This window comes from Hippocampus guttulatus, chromosome 3 (genome assembly GCF_054856545.1).
Source record: "Hippocampus guttulatus isolate MCC_2025c chromosome 3, RoL_Hgut_1.0, whole genome shotgun sequence".
Classification (NCBI taxonomy): domain Eukaryota; kingdom Metazoa; phylum Chordata; class Actinopteri; order Syngnathiformes; family Syngnathidae; genus Hippocampus; species Hippocampus guttulatus.
Genome location: NC_141263.1, coordinates 10,568,100 through 10,593,411, shown reverse-complemented (window position 1 = coordinate 10,593,411; position 25,312 = coordinate 10,568,100). Strand labels below are relative to the sequence as shown.

General features: G+C 42.8%; 1 protein-coding gene across 8 annotated transcripts in view; it reads left to right on the top strand.

Moving 5' to 3' along the window:
• The window catches only part of baz2ba (bromodomain adjacent to zinc finger domain, 2Ba), a 103,274-nt gene that overhangs the window by 11,950 nt on the left and 66,012 nt on the right, over window positions 1–25,312 (top strand). For 6 of the 8 annotated variants that reach the window (XM_086106678.1, XM_086106674.1, XM_086106677.1 and 3 more), the window contains exon 2: window positions 5,916–5,958. The gene's annotated coding sequence lies outside the window, so the exon portion shown is untranslated. Of the gene's footprint in view, window positions 1–5,915; window positions 5,963–25,312 lie in introns of those variants that run through there. The other 2 variants (XM_086106676.1, XM_086106671.1) reach the window with 2 other exon arrangements.

The following is a 25,312-nucleotide window of genomic DNA, read 5'->3' as shown; positions in this document are numbered from 1 at the left end:
TTACAAAAGGGGGACTCAGGTTAGGGAAGTGACTCAACTATGTCTAATCCACAGAAGCCCCGTCACACGTAGTGATAAGCTGAGTACATCAGTCACTGCCATCTATGTGGTGGAGTGCCATTTGTTTTATATTAGTCTGCTCTCAGTGAAACCCCAGTGTAAAAATTAACTTCTCCTTTTTCTTTTCCCTCCTGTGGATATGGTGTCATTAGGACTGTTCCTATTTCGGCAAAAGTGACTGGACAAGGTCAAATCAAATGTAATGTTTGTGATAGCCTAACATTGCGGAGAACATTAACATTATAAAAAAAAAACCCCCCACACACAACACCACAAGGCAGCCAAACCACAAGTGTTTCCGCATCTAGCTGAACCTGCGACCGCCGTTGTTTTTCTAGAAAAGCCCACCCCCCTCAACTCGCTTGTGGCATTGTCCTGCTTCCCCCCCTTTTCTATCTGTCCCTCGCTTGCGCTCTCTCCTCCCGAACGATGACACTGAGAGACAGCTGTAACGTGAGACGCGTCTCGATCCTGGCAGGGGCTTGGAAAGCCGAGGTGGAAGGAGGGAGGGAGAGGCCTTTATCTGAGACTGGGGGCACTGACCTCCCTCATTCCCCTTCTCCTCCTTTCTCTCTGTCTTTGCGTCTGGTCACATATCCTATCCTCCCCCACCAACTGAAGCGAGGGCTGCACTCTCAAAAAGTGGAATGTGAGGAGGACACATGGGGGTTTATGTGTCCTCCCGCTATTGTCTTTGTTACTTGCACAACAATTTAGACCATTTCACAGCATCTCACTTTCCTCTTCTAGATACATTGAACATGTGCTCATTTTAACACACTTGAAAAATGTAAGGTTTTTTTTTCATGCTCTCTGACTTTCTGAGCACAACACAGCGCAGATGGAAAGAGTGACACATCCCCCAAACTCCAGGCGACGGTTGCTAAATCCTCTGCGAGAGCTCCCGTGTGTAATCCAAACATTTAGAGCTAATTTAAGCATGCAGGCAGCGGCAGCATCCTTTAGGAAACAACAGCGCTCTCACTCTTGCTCTCTTCCTCCCTCCGTCCACCAAGTGTGGGCAAGGTCATGTGTGTTTATGAGCGAATGTCTTGTAGCTGGAGTGAAATGAAAGCACTCAATCACTCACCTGTCAGAGTACTTCAGAATCCACACACACACAGACGCACACAAACAGTCACACATGTGCATGCGCATTTAACCCTGAGGGTTTGACAGGACTGGCCCTTTATTGACTCCCGTGATCAAGGAGACAGTAGATCCATTTAATAGAAGCGTGCACGCGCGCACACACACACACACACACACACAGATTCTGAAATGAAAGCGGATCCACATTTGTTCTCTCGCCAGCACTCGTGTAAAATCACGGGTGGGTTGACTGTTATATTGGATCTTGCCTATGAAATTGGTTGACACTTTCGTTGTTTGTATTTTATATTTGAATGTTTGCTTCCTTTCACATCCTGGATGTTCAACCTGGGTTTCTTCAGACCATAACAAAATCAACCAAACACGTGGGAAAAAGTGTTATGGTCTGACAGAATCTGTCCAAAAATGATGTGTTCAGCTGGAAATGGAACCTCAGTTAAGGTGGAGGGAATTCAGAATAGTTCTGGGAAACAGTCTGTGTTAGCGCAAAACCTTCAGGCAACGCCACAAGCAAAAGCATGCAACAGGAAAAGCCTCGAACAATTTGGTTCAATTAGGTCCATTTTAAAGATTAGTTATGTGCATGTGATATTAGTTTGGATGTGATCGGTCGATTCTGAATGCATTTTCTGATTTCAGCTTTTGAATTGAGTTCTACCAGTTACCTGAAATCATTTTTCTTTTCTTCTTATTTTTAGTGTCTCAAAAACCTGGCATTTGAACAGGGCTGTGTTGACTTGATAGATCCACTCTCCATCGACCAGCCATAATATTGATATCCAATGAAAGAACTGCATCAAATGCCGTTACAAAGATGATAATGTTGTTTTGGTTGACACTGAGAGAGGGGCATTAAATAGCAGTGTGTATTGTAGCAGTGGTGTACAACGCGACAGCACTTGAGCAAATGCTGGACACATGGGGTGCGATACGATTCAGCGGGATTATGATTCACTTTGCTGTGGTATAGCTGTGTCCGAGAGGGTTCGATGCAATACATTTCTTGTCATCATTTCACAACATGAATTCACTTATCAGTCTGCTACTGTAAATGTGGCATTTCCAACAAAGATATCTCCAATAAAACAGAATTTGATACGTATCTTGATAGATTTGAAAGGGGAACAATTCGATTCAAAGCATCAAAACCGATTTTCCGATTTAAATCGTTTGTGTTCCATCCCTAGATATTACCAAATGACCTCTCACACTCTCATTTGATACAGTTCATGTACTAGATCTAATTATTTTGTGCAAGTGGTTAATAATGTGGTAGCTGGTTAGTTTGGAAGCTGTATCAATTGATGATTTGCTGTGTCATGTCTCCCAAACCCTTTAAAAACCCACATATTACATCAGTGATGAGGTATAGTCGCGCCACCATCCTCTTTTGGATTTATTCTTTCAGCACTGGCCACTCTTGGGCTCGCGTAGGTCATGTTTCAGTCAGAGTGTTTTGGTAGAGCATTGAGCCAGCAGTGTTTGCGAGGGAGAGAGATGTGACAGCTGTGTTGGTCATGGCTACTCTGACCTTCACACGTCATGTTGATGGATCATAAAATTTGTAACGATACACTGACGCTGTTGTGTAGGCCCACGCAAGGCTGACGATCTGTTCACATAACTGGTGCCATCATTGGTCCAAACCAAATGGTGGACGGCCACCAAGTAGGACAGCTTGAGTGCATATGAATGACTTTTGTCTCGTATGGAGAAGCACATTTCTGCAGTGGGCCCTCTGCCATGAAACGGAGGAGTGATGACGGCAGCACAAAAACATGCACGTGTACACAGCCAAGAACACACGCGTACACCCATACGCACACACTTGGCATTTTTTATACATTCTATCTCCCACAAATGGATTGCAGGATTGTTCAGAGCTTTCTGCCTGTCCCAAAGCGCTTTGCTCCATGCGTCGGCTCCCCGGAGACGCCGCTTGCTCCATCTAGTCAAGGAAGAAACCATTTAACGGAATGAAAAAGGCACACATAATGTAAGGCATACACAAGGTGGCTGCTGGGAGGATTTGACTAGCATGTAGACAAAACGTTTCCCCACAGTTTTTTTTATTTTTATTGCTCCACCAGCTCCCTACCTTGCCCCGAACACACACTTTCTCACATTGCAAAGTACTCGCACACAGATTCCATTTTGTCAGCTTTCAGCCGCAGATCATGTAACGATAAAAGATGCTGCCCCGCAGTTAAACACTGCCAGTAAATCACAAGGCAAAGAAAGCTGGGAGAAGCACTTATTTTTAAGCAGCATGAGAGACCACACTGGGGGGAAGGGGTCGAGACAGATAGGGCAAGACACGGAGAGAGCGAGGAGGAAGAGAGAGCTCCTTTGTGCACTGTGTACCGACATTGTGTGTGTGATGAAGAGATGAATCACTGCTATTTAGGGATTGGTTTCCTGCAACTGATTGTGTGACGACTGTGTGGCGGACAAGACTGTCAAGACTTGCCTGTTTTGTTCTGGGGGCTTCAGGAAAATGTCTGCGGCCAAGTTTCGCTGGCTCGCTCCCATAGGGAGCAACAAGAGACAAACACCTCACCAGTGTCTACTAACAAAGCATCATATATTCAAAAGTGAGGGATTTTCGGCCAATCTCAGTTGTGTGTGTTTCAGAGTAGACTCATTCTGTTCACACGAATAGCAACAGATATTTGTTGTTACCTTACAGCTTTTTCTCTCAGCCTTTTATATAGTATTTTATAAGTATTACCGGTACATACAATACAATCCACTGCAGTCACCTCGTCACTACAGCGGATTGTATTAGAACGGTTTTGAACAGCATATTTTTCACCGGCACTGTGTTGTTGTCTGACTTTCAGAAACATGATGACATTATCCACCCGAGTTAATGAAAAGGTGAACATCATTGGCTTCTGTGATAACATGGTGGATCGGAGCCAGTGTTCAATTATGCATCGTATAATTGTCCAATTATATCATGGTAAACACTGTTGTGATTAGTAGAGATTTTAATACGATATTTAGAAATGAATGGTTAGTGTATTAATGAGCTAGAATTGTCGATTCGCTCAGAAGTTGTGTTTGAATTCTAAGATGCATTAGTCGAGATAAGATTTCCCTACCTCTGAAGGCTAAAATGTTACACCGAGTCTTATAAGAATCTTCAAGTACCACTGTAAGTATTAACTGCAACTGCGTGACCTTTCTCTTACATGACAACACTGCTGCATCATTGCTCTGTCTACACAATCAAAAAACCAAAAATGATTCATGGCTATGAGAAGAACTGGAGATTTCTTGTTTTGGAATGAAACTAGTCGATTATGTACTCTTGAATATAACTTGGCTCTATTCTTAGTCGGTTGAGTAAGGCTCCAGATTTGAATCCTTCCCAAAACCGACATTGTAATACGAACACAAACGGGTAAAGTTTGTGCAGCAAAATGGGGTTAACAGATCAACAGCCTGATTTACGCAGTGGAAAATGATGGCAGACAGCGGCGTCTTCCTTATCCAGAGTGATTCACCTGGCAAATCATTTTTCTGTGCTGAGCCCTGATGAGCAGAAATCCTTTAATCATCCACTAATAGGTCTTTATGAAAAGGCAGGAGATGAATTCAGTCTACCTGGCACTCTGTTATCATTACGGCTGCGACGAGTTATCAAAGTGTGTTGGTGTGCGTCTGTTGTCTGTGCATGTTTGTCTGTCTGAGTGATTACTATCAACACCGGCCGTCCAGTTCATTCCGTACAATATGACAGACTTGTCAGTTTCTCCTTTGCTGTAGATAACCCGGAAAGGCAACATTACTCTGATTCATAAACCATCGTCTCACACCAAATGCCACTGACAGGAATTCTGAAAACGCCACCTTACTTTCAGTGTGCTCCAGTTGCCTTTTGTAAATCGGAAGGCACATTATTTTATGACAGAACTGGACTAGATTTTGTCCAATGGTGTCTGTCTGATCTGAACCTGCCGACCAGATGGATGTGTTTGTTGTCAGCAAAACCTTGTTGGTTACTCACACTCTCTCGCTCTTGACACAGTCTGTGTCTGGTAACTTTACTGGTTTTGGCCGAGAAGCTGAAAATGTTTCTGCGCAGTTTTGTACCAGACTGTCTACGTTTTTATTGTCAAAGAAAATTGAACATAAGCCATCAGATATAAAAGCGGCCACAGCCTGTGTAATGTGTGTTGTGTCATATGCGCAGCAGAGCGGCATCTGTTGTGTTGAGCTGCTTAGTTTAGGCTCAGGCTGAGAGCACAAGGAGGGCCTTAGAGACAATGCATCAGAGATGGGCGTGAGAACACTGGGAGGGCTTGGTTCTCTACAAGAACTGTCTTGTGTTTGGGGAACATATCCTCGCACTCAAAGCTCCAGTGTGTAGATCCAATTCTAACAAACTGGTTTTGCAAGAAATGGCTCTGAGAGGAAGAGAGCGAAACACACTATCTGTGTGTGTGTGTGTGTGTGTGTGTGTGTGTGTGTGTGTGTGTGTGTGTGTGTGTGTGTGCGCGCACATTTATCTTGTGTGCACCCACAGCTGTTAGCACATCACCATCTTTTTTTCCATTTTGATGCCTGTGCGCACCACGAATTCAAATAAAGGGGCCTGACCTGTGCGTACATTAAAAAAAAAGTATTCATTTCATTTGTAGCCTCAATCAAAGCGGCGTAAACACGTTTTATTCCAGTGACTCAGCTTGTTGTTTTACTCGGAGCCTCAGCAGTGTTGTTTCTCTTCTCCCCAGGTGTTACAGCAGTTATGACAAAGAGCTGAAGGCACCTCAAACAGTGAGTATGTTCTCCTTTCTCACTCTGGAATGTATGAGAGGTGATGCGTGACTTTTTGAAAAGCTATACCTTGTCATACACTCTTGCAGCTTTTATGTTTAACACTCAATAACAGCCATGCAAACTCTGCCAGTTCCAGACCTCATTTGATTTTAATTCATTCACCAAAACAGGATGTTTTTTTCCCCCCTTGTCAAATTAAATTTAACAAGAGACCCTTGAAAAGAGGTTGTTATGATTACATTACAAATTTGGGGGTTCATTCAGTGAATCGGGCAATTAATTAGATTTCTCCCATTCAAATCTGAGTATTTGAAACGTACATGGTTAATAAGCATCCTTAGTTTGCTATCTGCTCGGAGCTAGTTCAGAATGGAAATGATTGTTAACTGCGCCCTACAGGGGCTTCCAGGGATGCAGGATTGCGTGCAGTTGTTTATGTGTGCCGTTACGTGTGGCGTTAATCTCCCCCTCTCCCTTCCTCTTCGCTCCTTTTTCCGTGCGCGGCTCACTCTTGCCTCTGTGTGAGTGCTATCTGTTGTCAGGGGCGCGGCTGCGTCCTCCAGGCTTCACTTCACACCAAGGAGGCAGTTTGTTGTTGCACACGCAGACAATGACTTGCACTTTCCTCTCCTACCTGACCCGATGGCCTGCGAGTGTCTTTTATAACTTGTTTTTTTTTTTTTCTCACTGAATGCTTCATGTATTGAAATCCTTGTGTGTTCCCGGACCTGATTCTGTCAGGTTGCTGCGCCATCTCTGCCTGTAAATGATGCATTGTGTTGCCGCATGCTGCTTGTATCATTTGTGATGAGTATTGATGAGTACTCACCCTCTGGGGGAATCATTTACTGGGGTGGTGGGAAGAGACATGGAGCTTTTTACTGGCTTTTCATGGCCCTTTTGCAGACCGTAGTACAAAAAGAGTAAATCTTTCCAGCTGTCTGTTTTTCCTCAGCCCATGGCATGTTAAACTATAAAGTGATGCAGCCGTGTCATTTGTCTGTCAGGTTGTGACCCCCCCCCCCCCCCCCCACCTCAATCTAAGGAAGAAACCTCAAACAGGCCTAAGGATCTGTGGGGCGACTGTCTGATTCGGCCGGTTAGGTTGAAGTGGACAGACGGAGTGGGAGGGATAGAAATAGAACAATGGGCACAACAACCTGCGTGTAGGTAAGGTTTCTGTGATGACAGCAATGAGATATTGGTCCGTTAACCATGCCACTGTCCCTGGCAACATGTATGTGAAGGTGCAATGAACTATTTACAAGTAAAATAACGCCCTAATGACAAAGGGCAATTGAGTTCGATTTGTCAATGTTTTGCTCCACTTTCGGTTCTGTGTCAAATGCATCGCAGTACAAATTGCTCTTGTTTTGGTTCGGAATGATGCAATTCCACTTCTCCTCACTGCAGGGGCAGAGCTATTCTCGTGAGATCATACGTGGCTGCTGGCCACCCTAATATCCTGAAAAATCCTTGAGTCATAGCTGTTTTTGTTTTTTAATTAAAGACCTCTGTGTGTGTGTGTTTGTGTGTGTGTGTGTGTACACACGCACGCACACCTTCACTTTATTGGTATAATGCATGACTATATATGAATATAAAGGTAAAGAAATTCAAATTGGTGAGTCCCGAGATTAGTGTTTGCATGTCAGGCTCACAGTTCAGCAGTCACGGGTTCTTATCCCGGCTCCGGCCTTCCTGTATCAAGTTTGCATTGTCTTGTTGTGCGTGCATGTTTTTTCTCTAGGTAATCTGGCTTCGTCTCACATTACAAAAACTATAACTATATATTACTTTGATTGAATTAGAATATGAATGCGCATGATCGTTAATGCATGCCCTGAGATTGACTGCCGACCAGTCCAGGGTGTCCCATAGAGATCAACGGAACGTTAAAGTGGGGCTAGCTGCAGCCTTCAATTTTTCTGCACGCGGCCCTTGGAAGAAAATGTTCAGGCACCCCTCTAGTAGCTGGGGCTCATCCAAACAGCTATGTTTGTAATTTTAATGACCTTGGTCAGAGGAAACGGCAAAGAGCAGCTGTAGTCTGACAACCAAAGGAAAATGCAAAGGGAAAAAGAAAGTGAAAATATGACATTTGTTATGTTACTTTGACTTGTTTGTCAGCATTGTTCATTTTAATTGATCCAAAGGCTTCATCAACAGTAGATAGCAAGTGTTTTTTTGACTTCCCCGGTTAAAGCATTCCGGCCCTACATACCCACGCATGTAGCATTCATCCACTTTAAGATTGCTATTATTCAGCCCTAGGAATACTGTGTGTACGTTAAGTGCTATAATGCATGTAGACAATTTGTACTTTAGCCAAAGTGGGCGCAGCAACGCTTGCGTAGCCCCATCTGCTTGGTCCGAGCTTGAAATGCAGTGCCTTTTAATGACAAAACGGAGTCGCTGGGAGCCATGCAGAAAAGAAGGGGGCGCGCGTGCGTTTGCATGTATGTATGCGTGCGGATGTGTGCGAGGGGTGAGGGTGGATGTGCGCTGCATGAGTGTGAATTAGAGAGGAATAAAGGGAGAGGGAGAAGGAGAGAAAAATATCTCGAAGGTCAGGAACAGCAGGCGGCCGTAAGGGAGAGACACGTGAGACAGAGATAGTCTTGCGTCAGCCCCACAACTTTGCTCTTTAAATGTGTGTGTGCTCTTTAAATGCGTGTGTGTGTCTTGCGGGGCCAACATTTCCGTCCGCATCCTACTGTGCGTTACAATTGAACTGAATTGCAGTATTATAGACAGACGGACAGACAGACACACTATAGACATTACATACACATTTCGGAGCCAGTCAGTCACGGAGCTTCAGATAATTTTTCGACACGGCCCTTGTGACAGTGGAAGGGGAAATTACACCTCATAGCCTGAGGGGAAGAATTTGTGTGTCTGGCTGCCTGTCACAAAAGGCGAATAAGGTTTCATCAATCTGAGCAAGTGCTATCATTTTCAGCTCTTGCTCTTTGTTTCTCAGTCCTTTTTTCCCCCAGTGCCCTTTAAACTGGTTCCTTGTTAGATTAAGGAAGCGTTGAGATAACGCCGAAACATTTAGTACTTTGCACTTGCCTCGGAGCTACGGTTGTTAAAAAGCTGCTGCGAGCCTGTCCTCGGGATAGAGCGCAGTCTCGATAGAGGACAGCGTAGATTCAACTGACACACTCAGCGTTCATTGGGGCTTACCCATCATGTCTTCTTCAGCTCTTGTGCACACACATACTCACCCAGTGGTGAGAAGAAACGAAGTACAAATACATAACTACTACTCTGTCAAAAGTTTGTGTGCGTGTTATTAATATAATGTTTTTGTGTTGGTGTACCCTGCACCCTAAGCATCCTAGTAGTTTCACTTTCACAAAAAAATAAAGAAATTGTATATATAAAAGCGAGTCACCTACAGTGGCGCATGATCTTCATCACGGGAAGTTGTTAGCGGTCAGCATTCTATAACTGCAGCTAGCGATCATAGTCGTTGAAATACTGTATATATTTTTTGTTTGTTTCAAAGTTTGTTGAAAATTATCTGCAAATGTTGGCTGTTTGAGGGCCGGGCCGGTCTCAATCCCGTAGCGAGGGTCGACTGTACAGTCAATAAAGAAGTTGTTTCAGTAGATTGGTCCATCTTCTGATCGGATCGTGGTCGTTTTTTTCTTTAATCTGATCGGTGATCGGCTCCAAAATCCTGTTTGTGTAAAGTCTAAATAAATGACTCTATACAATAGGTACATTTTAAACCCCTACCAAACCAGCTTCACAATGAGGATAATCTATGGCACAGGTATCAAACTCAAGGCCCGGGGGCCCGATTTGGCCCCCCACATCATTTTATGTGGCCTGCGAAAGCAACTCATGTGTGGCAACTTAACTGATTCTTGCTAAAATATGTACTGAAGTGTCAAATCGTCATGTGTAATAAATAACGTTGAGATTTTGCTATAATTTTGTTACCCTGTTAACACTGACTCAAACAATAATTGAACAAACTATTGTAGTTGATTTGACTGATTTCAAAACTGCTAATCCATCAATTTGTTGTGTACAGGTAATAATATATAAAACATTTATTTAGTTTCACTGTCGTAACGGCCCTCCGGAGGAAGATGTGGCCCGCGGCAAAAATGAGTTTGACACCCCTGATCTATGGTATTTTCGAGCATCCTAGCCTACAAAGTGATGTGATGTTGCACATGGGCAAATAAATGCATGCAAGTACTTTAAAGAAACGATAATAGGTCATTAAATTCACCTTTTGACACTTATCAATGTTTGGGCATACAGACAGATTCTCATGGCAATGTTTAATCTTAAGTTGTACTTTTTTCTCATACACGAGTATATGTACTTCTACTGAAGTATGAAGTGTGATCACTTTAGACACACGCACACATGTTGGTCCAGACGGTCTCAAAAGGATTGAGTCCACCAGCCACACTTTAGATTTACCCTTCCTGCCAAAAAAGCTTGCGCTCTCCCTGTCACCAGCACAGAGTGAGGCTGCTCTTTTCCAGACCCTTGTGCCATGAATCACTGCTTGCGCCCAGGGAGCCTCAGTCCGCTTGGGGGCTGCCCGCCTGGACGATAATATGCGTGGTCATGAGGGGGCCACAATGAATTGAAGAACCCAAGCTGTCCCAGAGAGTGCAACAACAGGAGGTCTGTGTCTGTGTCGTCCATGTGCTTTTTGTAGTTCATGCTGGGCTGTGGAGCACACAATGCACACAAAGTTTTGGGTGTCGTCATACAACACAATTCCACAGCAGTCATTTGTGAAACATTAGGAGTAGACTTATACATATTATACATCACAAACCTAAAGTCTGCCATATTTGGTTGCGATTTGAGGTCCTTGGACTTGGCTTGAATTTGTCATTTCCTTTCCACTCTTTATCAAAGCCAAACTATCAAAACAACCGTGGAACTTAGAATGGGTGCATTCAAAGACACCCCCCCCCCCCACCCCCAACGAAATAATGAGGATTAATCTTACATTCGTAAAGACGTTATTAATGTAGGAACGGTTCTGTAAAAGATTGATGACCTGTATTGTATTTTTTTTTAAAACATCATGGCGCAGTGTCAAGAGGGAAGAACTGGATTGCACTGGCCTCCACAGCTATATTGTAAGACAAAGAGGAAATAATTGCGAGAGTGTGGAAATGTGAGAGGGTGGCAATTGGCACATAGCCCTATGTATCAAGTGCAATCATATATGTCGGCAACCAAGACTTTCTATGCTTTGCTTTATAACTGTAGCTTCAAATAAAATTAAAATCCATTGTTAAGTTTTATTGTAAAACTCACTATATGCATATTGCGTATATACTCTATTGGCATGGCTTGGTGGCGGGCAGCTGAATTTCAACAGCAGTATTTTTTTTGCAGTGAAATCTCACGAAATTGAAGTCTCAGCAAAGTGCCATATCAAATTTAGAGAAGCCGCAGTGGCTGTTGTATAATATTATTAACTGACAGTTTGCAATAAAAACTTGACCTGCCAGTGTAACGATTGGAAACAACTCAATTGATCATCATGCTGGCTTTTGTTTTTAACGGACGAATCCATACTGCTTTAACGTTTTAGAGTTTAACAAATAAGTTCTGCATGTTGTGTGTGTGTGTGTGTGTGTGTGTGTGTGTGCATATGGTACATGCAAGGATTGCTGTAATTTGGCTGATAATTCAGCAGACCACACATAAAGTCATTCTTTTGTGACACACACTGCCAGCAGCTGTTGTTCTGTGAGTCTCTTGCTTTATGGAGTCGATCTTCTGCATTTATGACCAAACCGCATCCACCTCTACACTCTATTCTTTGCTTGGGCTCTTCAGCCCCCCTGTGGCTCAACATCCTCCACGGAATACTCGATTTAATCCTTCAGAACTTGGCTTTGTGGCTCCACGCATGCTTGTTGCTGGGAAGCGTTTGTCCCTACTAGGCCTGCATGTCCCCAGGCCTGTTGGCCAGGCCAGGTTGTAACCTGGATACAGCTGCAGTCCAGAGGAACCATTAGCAGTGCCAGGAGGCCCCCAGCTCACAGGGAGAGCTCATTACAGTATTTGTGCAGTCACACTTCTATGAAACACGGCAGTGTGCCTGGTGAAACTAGCAAGCACGCGGAGCCTCGGGGAAAAAGCATCGCCGTCTCCATTTGTACTTGTGTGGGACAAAATGAGGTTTCATCGAGAGACAGGTAAAGAATACAGAGAATGATGTTCATCATTAAACACTCGCAGCTTTCGTTGAATGTCACTATTTGCTGTGTGTTGATCTGCTTTTTGTTGAGAGTGTGCGACTGTGCATGAGATCGGGATTGGGGGTGTGTGAGCTCTCAGAGGCCCATTTCAGCTGTCTGGTGTGGTGTACAGATGGCTGGGCTGGGGTCTGCTGAATGAGATATCCTCTTTCTCTCCTCTTTTTGCATCCTTTCCTCCTGAGTTACATCCCTGCTTTTTCATCGCCACATCTGCTGAGGGCCATCTTGGGCAGAGGAGACTTTTCCACTGCTCTATTTTTCCCTTTCCCTCTTTACTTAACGTGCCTCTCAGGGCTCCGTGTTCCCAGCCGTACACAGTGGCTTTGGAATGAAAAGTCTCTTAACCGAGCCATGTGCCCCGGAGCTACGGTAATTGCAGGTGAAATTCAGCTTCCTCTTTAAAATGCCATCTCTCATTTCCAGTTACCGGTCCCCCCTCTGTATTTTGCTCCCCCTACACATCCCCTCTCCGCTGCACGCCCTGCACGTCTCCCTCGCTCTCTCCCCCTTTGGCTGTCTTTCAGAGGCGTGTGAATCCCTCAGCCCCTGTCGCGTCTCTTTGCCCCAGCAGACACTCCCACAATGCACAGCGCCGATATCAGCCATGCGGTTGCTTGGACACACTTAATGTCTATCAGTGAGCAGGTCAAATATAGTATTTATGAAAAAAAGCGCGTTTGTTCCAGTGGCGGTGATCAAACCGACCGCAACAAATTGCAGATAATGAATGCTCACGTTACAGCTGTATAAAAATTGTCACTGAAATTTAGGATGACCACATTGGCAATTAGCACATTACTCTTAATAACCCTCTGGGATCCAATGCTAACCATTTATCCCCCCACACCCAAAAATCTTGAACACAATTTTCGTGAAACCTCCCAAGGATGTAGATTTTTGTGTAACTTTGTAATTTCTACTTCAAGTATATTAAAAGCATACTGTTCTCACAAAATTGTGGCCACGTTTGTCCAACAGAAACCCCATGAAAACCGCATTTACTGGATTGAATCACAGAATCGACCAAAATGCCCACAGGCATCAGTGAGCCTCCAAGGGTCACATGAGTTAGCCTGCAGGCCTGTTCTAAAAATAGCTCCCCGGTGATGTGGTGAACATTGTGATTTCCTAGGATTGTTGTTGAATTGTTAAGTTGAAAAAAAAAACTTGCAGCGGTAGAAATGAAATGTTCCATATCGTATTTGTTTCCTATCTTGTTAAATTCATCCATCCATTTTCCGAACCTCTTGATCCTCACTAGGGTCACGGGGGGTGCTGGAGCCTATCCCAGCCGTCTCCGGGCAGTAGGCGGGGGACACCCTGAATCAGTTGCCAGCCAATTGTAGGGCACACAGAGATGAACAACCATCCACACCCACACTCACACCTAGGGACAATTTAGAGCGTCCAATCAGCCTGCCATGCATGTTTTTGGAATGTGGGAGGAAACCGGAGCACCCGGAGAAAACCGGGGAGAACATGCAAACTCCACACAGGGAGGCCGGAGCTGGAATCGAACCCGGTACCTCTGCACTGTGAAGCCGACGTGCTAACCACTGGACTACCGGGCCGCCCATCTTGTTAAATTCCATCCATCCATCCATTTTCCGAACCGCTTGATCCTCACTAGGGTCGCGGGGGGTGCTGGAGCCTATCCCAGCCATCTCCGGGCAGTAGGCGGGGGACACCCTGAATCAGTTGCCAGCCAATCGCAGGGCACACAGAGACGAACAACCATCCACGCCCACACTCACACCTAGGGACAATTTAGAGCGTCCAATCAGCCTGACATGCATGTTTTTGGAATGTGGGAGGAAACCGGAGCACCCGGAGAAAACCCACGCAGGCCCGGGGAGAACATGCAAACTCCACACAGGGAGGCCGGAGCTGGAATCGAACCCGGTACCTCTGCACTGTGAAGCCGACGTGCTAACCACTGGACTACCGGGCCGCCCATCTTGTTAAATTGTTTTCGATAATTGTTGATGAAGAAAAGCGTTAATGTGAACAGTGATCATACCAAATTTGTTGTTTTTGCATCAAACTGGTAGCCCTTTACATTAATTACTACACAAGAATTAGCTCTGTTTAAAAAAAACAAAACATTGGGACACCTGTTCTAAATTCAACAATTATCAATGTCGTACCAGATTCCATCATTGACCAATTTTTTTATTATTTTAAGAAGAGGAGATGCCCACTGCTGGCTGTTGGAAGACTGTACACTATTATTGACTGAAAATATGTTAAAAAAGAAAATATGTTAAAAAAAACAAAAACAAGAAAATGTGGACATACTGGAATCTAAGGCTTCAAAAATAAAAATGAGCGCAAATAAAATGACGATAACTGTTTAGTCAAAAATGTTTTGCGCTAAAATGATAAAAATGGCCGCACGAACGCACGCACGCACGCACACACACACACGCGCGCGGCCTGAATACATACAACTACAATTTTTATAGTTGGATATGAAACTAGAATATGTAGTATCTAATATTGTGTGCTATTCCTTTTATCTGGCCACTGTCATTATTCATTGCAAGGAGGAGAGAAAAAAACGGTAGCGGTGTGTCTTGAGGGGAGTGTGTGCGCTGTATACAGCGTCAGCAAGGCGTGATCTGTGTGGAGGTGACATGAAGGTGAACACGGCATGCAGAATGCTCTCCCGACTCGGGAGGCAGCAAATGGCTCTGTGGCAGATGGAGTCTTTGTCAGTGAAGAAAAATGGCAGTTCAAGCGCCTCACAGGGACCCTCATACAGTCACTTTCTTTTTTGCACGTGTATGCACTATAATGCATTCAGTCTGTCACGCATGCATGCACAGATGCATGCATTACATTCACACTGACTATACAGACAAACGTATATATTGACACACATATATCTGCCCCTCCTTAGCAAACTGGGCTGGCGGGCGGTGACCTTCCCTGCTTGGAGGGTTCCCTGGCTGTTTGATCAATTATCCCTCGCCCATTGTTTACAGGGAAGCAGAAGTGGAGAGAAGGCTCAAAATGGCCACTGTCAGGTGGAGGGATCCATTTCCCTGCCAGTGTGGAGGGTGGGGGTTAGGGAGAGAAAGGGAGAGACAAGAGACCGGAGCTGCGAAGCGTCCTCACAGGCAAAGGGAGGAGCAGCGAGGATGAGATGACATTATAGACAAGGTGCAGGTTGGTTGCTCCCAAGTTACCATTTAAAATACTAATCTGCTGCCAAGAAGATTTGTGCTTTTCAAAACTTTCAAAGTCAAATGTTTGATAAAAATGCATCGCCACATAGACTGACTAGCCACACACAGCCTTGTAGCGATGACAGCAATATAGTGGTATTAAAATTGCCACAATATTGTCATCGTCATTCTACGATATGAAAAATAGCGCATCACTGTCAAAAAACTTTTCGTGCGCTCCTCCAGCCAAGCTCAGGATTGTGAACTACATAGACCACGATACTTTGTGCCCCTGAGCCAAAAGGAATACATGACAATAAAATGACTGGCCACATCTATTTCTTTGTCACTGCTGAACATAATGTACAAAACAGTCTTGTGCTTTTTATGTTCCTCAATATCCTGATTTTGTTTTATGCAGTATCGTGAGCGTGTTTTAAATGGTCAACCACTCCACATTAGAGTGACAATTATTGTATTGTCAGGTTCATATTGTGATAATAACGTATAGTGACGTTTCGATATTGTTATATCCCATTCAGTTTGATCTTGTATTGTTAATTAAACAAGATGGCCAAAATATTAAGAGTTATGTTGCAGCAAAGTTACAGCACTGAAGGTACACTTCTTATTTAAAGTATTGAGATGTGAGGAGTGGGGAACGGGCGGTGGGGGTACGTACTCTAAAGGTCAGATGGCATGGAGAGAGAGAAAAAAAGAGTAGGAACAAATGATGCACTAAGCGAATGACACTCCGAGGTCCTGCTTTAATATGTATGTATCGCAGGTTGATGGCTGATTTCATTAGCGTCGCTCATTGTTATTCATAGATTGTCCTCCTGCAGCAAAATGAATATTGTATTCACACACACGCACACACACGCTCTTCAATAAACACACAACAATTGCATTTTCCAGGGAATACAGTGTGTGGATCTTGCAGAAGGCTCGAAGAAAAGGCTGATGTTACCGCAGGCTGTTATCTGTGTGGGCTATAATTAAAACAATTTAGAGCGCTGTCATTTTAACACAGCATTTTGGCGCGGCTGCGGACAATTCTTGTCAGGTTGTGAGGATTTAGTGCTCCTTGTTGATATTAGGGAGAATTATTTTCAAAGAAAGGTTACCTTTGTTTGAGTGACAGGAGCAGTATAAGGTATGTTGTGCGGAAGGGTTCAGATTACGTCATTTGAATTGACCTAAGTCTGTGTGCACGTGTGTGAGAGCAAGGCCTTGAGTTCCTGGCCATAAGTAGTCTTTGTGTTTATTAGACTGAGTGGACATAGAACAGGGGGAGCCAAACTATGCCTGCAGCATATATTGAAAATAACACTTGCCACAGTGTGCAACACTACTTAAAGGGATGTTGGGCAGACGGTGTAAAAAGTGGGAGTGTCAAAAGATTGTGTGTTTGGAGGGGGGGTGGGGTGATGCTTGCGACACCTACATTTCTAATGGGTGCTACGCCCATGCCACCTCACAAGTACGAAGAGTACAACCACCACTCCTAATTGAATTATACATCATCACTGTTATGTGGAATCCACGTTGGTCAAAATATGGTCAGTTCCATATAATTTCACGGATTGATAGTTTTGGTCTATCCTCGCGTCATCTAGTTATGTTTAGTAACCAATGAAAAGTATTAATTTAAAAAAAAGCTGTTAACGTTCATGGAACTTTAACTCTGAGAGAATGGTATTCAAAATTAACCATTGGGAATTAGGCTTCCTCAAGTATTTATACATATTTTTACACATATTAAGTGAAAACACATACATACCTGGCAATTGCGCTGCCTAGTCATCTTATTTTTTAAATTGACTTTTGATTTGATTTATTGAATCCGCTTCAGGCAACAAAAAAAAAGTCAATTCAGAATTTTGGAAAACAAAGCAAACTAAAATGTACATCCCTCATGATTCTTAAACATTTAAAAAAGAATTTGTGAAGAACCTATCATTTGCTTTTGTGAAATATAAAGCCTTTTTGCTTCGTTGACAGCCGAGAACTGAATTTGATGTGCATGTCCAGCAGCAACAACAGCCCAACTCGGGAACGACATCCGAACGGTGTTGGGCGTGCCTTCGGGCTACGAACAGTTCCCAGTCAACAGCTGACAACCAGGTCTGCAGGTAGCCGGGTCGCTGTGGCTTTAGGAGCCGCGTTGGGACCCAGTTGGAGGTTACTCAACAGCAACAGCAGCACCAACATGTCCGTGCCATTTTAATCATTGGCAACGTAATAAATTGGCTTTTCTTGAATTGACTATTAATTCTTGGGTGGTGGTGGGTTAATGTTGGTGCACAACGTAACAGGATAGCAATATGAGAAATAACAGCTTGAATAATGCTCTGGATGGTAACTCAAGCAGGATGGTGTTTTTTTGGTTTCCTGAAAAGTAGTGATTCTGTCAGACAATAATGATATGGAAGGGCAGAAAAAATCTTTTTTTTTTTCACCACTAAAGAAGTTATTTTCTCTTGTTCTTTTTTGGTAGACACGGTTTGTGATATGTGATTTTAATGACCCTCCAGTGACTCCTTCACACAGCCAGTTTACTACAGGTTGCTCTTGTTTTGATGTTGATCTGTTTGGTGCTTTTTTCCAAAGTATATGCATTTTATAAATAATACATCGTTGCTAGGTGGACTAATTTTTAGTGTGTTAATTTTCAAATTGGCCCTTGCATTCTCCCAACATTTCTTTATGCGGCCTTTGGAGGAAAAGACAGTCCTGACAGAGTACATACGACGAGCACAAGAAAGTGCCTGACCGCCTCTCTTTGTTCCTCCAAGATGACTCTGTTTCAAGCAGGAATTCCAGTCCTTAGTGGGACATACGCAAATGTTCTCAAGAGAGATATTAATAGCTATTGTGGGTGGAAGAAGGAAAAATTAAGGGAATTTTTCCATATATTGTACATGGAAAGAGTCCAGATGGATTATCTCTTAAGTTTTTGAAGCAGCTCAAATCCATGAGGCGTTGGCCTTTTTAGTAACACGCACTGGCTTTCATTCGGCCTGTCTGAAGTACAACAGGCCATCACTGATAAATGTATCTGATCCCATCCAGTAGAAGGCTGTTTTTAATTCCTCGTATGAAGAATATTTGTTTGAAACACAACACACGTTCCATGCAGGCACACAAGATACGTTTGTCGCTTGAGAAACAATGTTGGCTTGTCTTCTCACATTTCACACTTGGTTTCATCCCCTTAACTGCCAGTGCTCAGCATGGACATGCTGCCTGACTTCTTGAGTCATGGATTCATAGACATCACAAGGGCTGCATGTGTGCTTTATTTTGCCCACTCATCCATTTTCCCATTCTGATATACTGTATACCAATGGTGGAAAAGTAGTAGGAAGAAGTTAAACTTTTAAAAAATTCTAGCCCTTCGCCATTTCATAACGGGTGCAATTCAACATATATACTTATCTTTCATACATCATTGGCGTCGAGCTGAGTCCTTGTACCTTCAAAATCATCATGATAAAAATTTATGTCATGTCATGTGTCACCTCATATGGAGCCATTTTCCACACTGCTGATACTGAACAGGGTCGCAGGGGGAGACAGGTTTGGGGGCAGCGGGGGTTGCTGAAGCCTATCCCAGCTGACTTTGTACTACCGGGTACTTAACCCCGAGTTGGTCACCCGCCAGTCACAGGGAACACATAGTCAAACAACCACCCAAACCCATATTCACACCGTCACCAAGCAGGAAACGATTCCATGACGCAAGATAAAAATATATAGTTAAAATAATTAAATAGAATGTAAGGAAGTAAACAGTTTGTGCACCATAACTATTTAATTGTGACTATTTTTCACAAGAAAATTGAGACTATCAGCCTGTGAGCATTGTTAGTCTGCCTATGTTGCTGCATCATGAGTGTTAAAATGTCCATCGCTTGAAGTGCCATAACATCACAACATACATGCTAGTCTGGTTAAGGCATTTTCTAGGATGTTAAATAGAATGTAATGAGGTAAACAGTTTGTGCACCATAATTATTTAATTGTGGCTATTTTTCACAGAAAATTGAGACTATCAGCCTGTGAGCATTGTTAGTCTGCCTGTGTTGCTGCATCGTTAGTGTTAAACTGTCCATCACTTGAAGTGCCATAACATCGCAACATAAATGCTATTCTGGTTATGGCATTTTCTAGGATCTAATAGAATTAAGCTGGCGGGCAAATTTTCTTTGTTTTAAATATGATTATTATATGAAACTGCTGCTTATTGTGAAGTCCGTTGAGTTGGGTCCAGTTCACTGCCACCGTTAGTGCTCGTATCCAACACATTACATAAATGATTAAGAAAACATTACTCTTGTCAACGTCTTCACATTTCCAATTTGCTTTCAACCAAGTCAACAAAACAGTTTACCCTTAGAGGCTTTACCCAGTATTAAGACAGAGATGTTCCCACAATGGCTGTGTGCTTTGAGAAGTCAAAGAAAAACAGCCATAGATATGCACACTCCCACTTCTCCGAGTTGACCCCCCCCCCCCCCCCCCCCCCAAACACACACACACATGCGCGTACACAATGTGGTGTGACAGGACATCACCTATTTGGAGTTTCACAACAGGTTGGCATTCCAAGACAGCAAAGAAGAGAGATAATGTCAGTGAGCTGTTTGTTAACTCACTGCTTCATCCTGTTCCTGGGCCACAAAGCGTGAAGGCTATATTTCCTAACACAAACACAGTCCCACACTTGCATACCATGCACACACACACACACACATAGATCGCATTGCTTCTCCCAGCCAGGTTGAAGACAAAAGCTAAAAAAAAAACTGAATTGACAAAAGACACCCAAAGACATGACAAAAAGCTACACACTCTCATGTTCACATGGATGTGACTTTACTCTTTGGATGTAGAAAGTGGGCCACACTGAGTGACAGTATATAGAGTGACGTCACATGCTTGAAATATGCACTTGGAGGTCACAGCATTAACATTTTTTTTCCTTCTGTATTTAAGTGTGCAACACATCTGAAATGGGGCCTCGTCTTTGTTCCTATGATGGTGGGGCTATATTTAAATTAACAAATCATAAAATTCATCCAGTCAGCAGCAGGAGAAAAAAAGCGCTTCTTAAAAACCACCCACACTGCTTTTTCCGCCTTGTTGCGACTTGTTTGTCTGTCACAGGAGGATTTTGTCTTCTGCCAGAAAAATTGCTCTCACACAGCTTCTCAGCTCTGGAGGATTGAAGCTGGTTACACACCAAAAAATTCACAGAAAATGTGAGTGGAGCTCTCTTGCCCTCACAAAATGTGGACTTTATTCCCATGTATATGCATGTCAGGTGCACCCACAATATTGTTGTCTCTTCCACGGGTGTCTGTTGTCACATGCAGCTGTTTGCACTCCAGTCTGTTGACTGTGAAGCGAGTAGTGGAAATGGACCAGTGTGGAGTTTCTCTGATTTATTCTTCACATCTGTCTTTGGCAGGTGTGTGGAACCACAGGCTCCTCTGTCTGAGCCTATGATGTGGTTATCAATACTGATAGGGTGTGTGTGTTTGTATTTGAGCAAAACAACAATGAAAGATTGCCTCACACCTCCACCCTATGTGGGATGCGTCATATTTGAGCCCTGTGTTATCTAAGAGAATGTGAGTAAACCGACAGACCATAGGCAGTGGTCTTACGTCTGACCCCCTCTGGAGTGCTGACTTGGTGAGACTATTGGGAACAGGCCGAGACAACTTTGGTTTCAGTCTTACCACACATGGGTGTGCATACCCACTTAAAGACAGTTACTCTTTCCCCATGTGAACTTTTCCTTTTATATGTGGAACAACACGAGGGGTTGGCCGTGTGATTGGCTCATCCACATAGGAAGTGTTACGATCATAAAGGGGGCAGTGGATGATATTTTACTTGAAAGACTGCAATATAGTGACCTCATTCCATTTTGTGCCTGCGTGTGTGATATTCCACCTGTTGAAGTATGATTACAGTGCAGCAATGTCAAGTCTGCGCTCGACTTAGGCTATGGTGACACTGCAGCTCAATTGCGTTTTGTTTTGTTTTGTTTTGTTTTTCGCCCAAATGTGACAGGTATCACATTTTTTTTCATTGTTCACATTGTGAACATTACAATGCAATATTGTTTTCTTCTCAAATGCGACCTGTTGAGTCTGAATGCTTCAGAGACAAGTGACATTGAATCTGCAAAGTTGTTTTCAGTAACAAATTTCTTTACTTTTGATTTTAATTTAACCTCACTTTTACATTTGTAAACACTGTGCCACGTGACATTTGAAGTCACATTTGTTTTTGTAATGTGAACAATTACCCAAAAAGATTTAACAGATTTAACATATGCCCTGCAGTGTGAGCATAGCCTTAGTCAACAATAGAGGATCCAATATTGTGATCTTTAACTATACACCTTTTCACGGTGATGCCACGTGTACATAAAACACTTTCTCCGATGGTACCACGAGTAAACAAACTTTCATGTCATGATACAGGCAGGATTAATGTAAAAAAAAAAAAAAAAAAAGCACACTTTGCTTGGGTGATGATTTTAGCCTTATTGTCTACCGCCATAGCTTGAATGTGTGACACAACAATCTTTATAAATTTCTTAAAAGGGAAACAGAATAATTGAGATTTCAACAGGTAAACCGATTGACATGGTTAACAAGATCATTGAGGGACTGGTGAAGTGAAGGTATTCTTGTGATCTTCTGTGTTCAACTAGTTACATAGGTGTCAAACTCCGGTCCTGGAGGCCCGCTATCCTGCATGTTTCCTATCTCTCCCTGCTGCAAATGATTAGCTCATCAGCAAGCTCAGCAAAAGCCTGATAATGATCCTTATATTGTACGGTCTGTGTTTTTATATCCTAAAATTGCACAGCGCTTGTAACACTGAATTAATTTTTATTATATGAAGGAAATTGAAACAACCCCCCCCCAAACAATATAAGTTTTTATCATGATATCAGTTCAGGTCAACCGTAGTAAATCCTTTTTCTACCCGGAAGCATCCTTCCATCTATTGTTTACAAATATGAAATGGTCTATCTGAAATCGCACAAGGGTTATGCGTGGTGTGACACAGGAAATGGGGCCATGTCACAGGCAAAAAAAAAAGATGTCTATTCTGTGGATATTAAACACAGCATTTTGACACAGCATTTTGAAGAAGCCCATCGCTGCTGACAGTCTTTTAAAAGGCACAGCTGGACGTTTGAAATGGCCTTCTACATTTCGACCCAGGGGGAGCAAAATTACTCTGGATAGAGGAGCAGAGAGGTGAACCCAGTGAATAGCAGAGTGCTGTTTCCAGTGACATACATTTATTCGTTTAGCGCAATACTTCTTCATGCATGCCCATACACAGACTATCATTGGTAACTGTAGTGAAGGAAGTGTCAAGATCATTTCCTAATGCGCAAGTGATGATGGCAAAATGGGCAGCCAAAGTGTTAAAAATTGAGCAATTTCACACCCAAAAAATAGCACTTTTGAGCAAAATTCCCTCCTGCCATTCCGTCGCTGGAGCTCCACCAGACAACTAAATCCCCCCGTAAGCTTCAGATGAAGTATGTAATTCAAATTTTTTGGCTATGCTAACCAACACTGCATACAAAACAACCATACATTATGTAGTAAGGCTCACCTTTGAATGTCCTCAAGCAGGCTTCATTAGTGGAGTGTGTATTTACTACACACTTTTGGGTAAAATCTCTCACTCCTGCCGAAAATGTAGAAAACACATCTCTTAATTGCATTTAATATGACATGATATTCATAATGTAGAGCTATCCTGGTTATATTTCTTGTTACCAAAGTCTTACATTTTGTACAAATGTTTTTTAACTCAACATTTTATTCACCTAATTACATTTTCTTCAATTTTTTTAACTCAACATTTTATTCACCGAAGAGACATTATTGTCATTGTAGACGTAATTTGCGGTGTCAATTTAAAGTGCAATTTATTTTTGTTCTGTATACATTTCACCTCTTTTTCACATTCGAACAGAGGTAATTGCAACACGGCAATTGGTGGAGTTGTAATTAAACTGATTAATTGTGACCTGATTATCATAATTGCTTGTTGAATTGGCATGTTGCCTTACTTTATTGCCCAAGCATTTGCTTACAAGGGAAAGTGTTTTTTTCCCCCCCTTGACTTTCCAGTTGTTAGTTTGTGGCGAGAGAGGGTGTTAAATACTTTACAGTTTGAATTTCAAGTGATGCGTATCCGCAACCAACACATGACAAATAAAGGATAAAGGAAAGGAAACATCCTGCCCGTTGGATGTCAAAATGGTATGCAAATACTGCAGACATCAGAAAACTTTCATATGCTGCATTCGAAGCAACACTATTGCATGTTGACCAGGATTGCTCTATGCCAGACACATCAAATTGCCCATTAGCAGCTCTTTCTTTTAAACTGTGCAATCATATTAATGGCTATTAATTTCTGTGGTGAGTGTTGATTTGAGCATGGTCATTGAACAATTTTAATGTGTAAGAACAATTTTAATGTGTAAGCCATGGTATCACTTGACTGCATTTTTGTTTTGGGGAGAATGTGATGACATTTTTATGTTGGCTCAGTGGACTCCATTTATTTAGCCTGGTTAGAGCTGTGTTATTGGAGGAGGAGCTGGGCCTTACTTTTCTGGAATTATCTACTCAGTCCATCTTGAAAGCTTGAAAATATTTTCTGTCACAGTTACTTTGCACACAGTAAGCTGTGATATTTCATTATCAAACCCACACACATCGTGTTTTGGCTGCTTTGTGTGATTCTGGTGTAATACGAATGTAAATATTTGACTGATATTGCAGCTTGTGTATGTATGTATGTATGTATGTGCGTGCGTGGGCAAGCGCACGCATGGGTGATTTTTTTTTTTTTAATGGTACAAAGATGTCCCCAGGGGTCCCCCCCCCCCTTCTGATTACAAATGCTAATGTCACATTAATGAAATCGTCTTAGTTTAAGTTTCTAGCATGGCCTACACTGTGAGATTGGGCCTCTGCACTTCCCACATATTTCAAGTTGAATCATATTTTTCCTGTAGGCATACTATTCTGGGTTACCCCAAAGTGTGCCGGCTCAGAGTGAAACTTTTGGAGGTGTGGGGGGTGGGGGGGGGGGGGGATGGGAGTTTGTGTGGCAGGCATTTTAGTCATTGGTGTCGGCGGAGGGCACTGGCTACCATCTGCCCAAAAGACGACAGTTAGCTTTAATAGCAGTAATGGCCTGAATGAGCGACTGGCTAATGCAAACATTGTGTTAATGTGGTTTGTAGAGTCGCTAGCTGTTAATCATTTCTCAACATTGCGCTTGTCAGGCGCAACAACATGCCAGGGAATTAATCACGGATATGAATGTTTGTTTGTATGCGGGTAACATACATAGGAAGCAGCTATCTTTAGATGCCATTACGTTACCAATGTGTGGATAAGGTTACATTTGAATATCCACAAGTCACAAACTCATTAATTGTACCGTGTTCCCCAAATATACCCACCACCTTAGATTTTTAATAGCATTCACCTTCCATTTCAGATATCTGATCGGATCTACACTAACTTTTGTGCACCAGTACTGGTGCAACCAACTTTTTCATTTGGTCACACCCTTTTTTGGGCTGTGGTCAGTTACAGCATGATCAAATGTGCAGATGTATAGTTGTCTTAATTTGCATACCGTTGTTTCCTATTATGTAGGACTCACGAGATGATTTTTGCTAAATGTTTAAAAGGAACAAGAAGTTTGTCACAAAACAGGCGAATTATTTTACATAATTTTAAAGAAGCCTAAAGAAAAAAAGGCTTTGTTATGTGAACATTATTTTGTTCAATTGAGAGGCGCCTGCCTCCTGCTTCACCTGGGAAACCCAACAAGTTCACATCC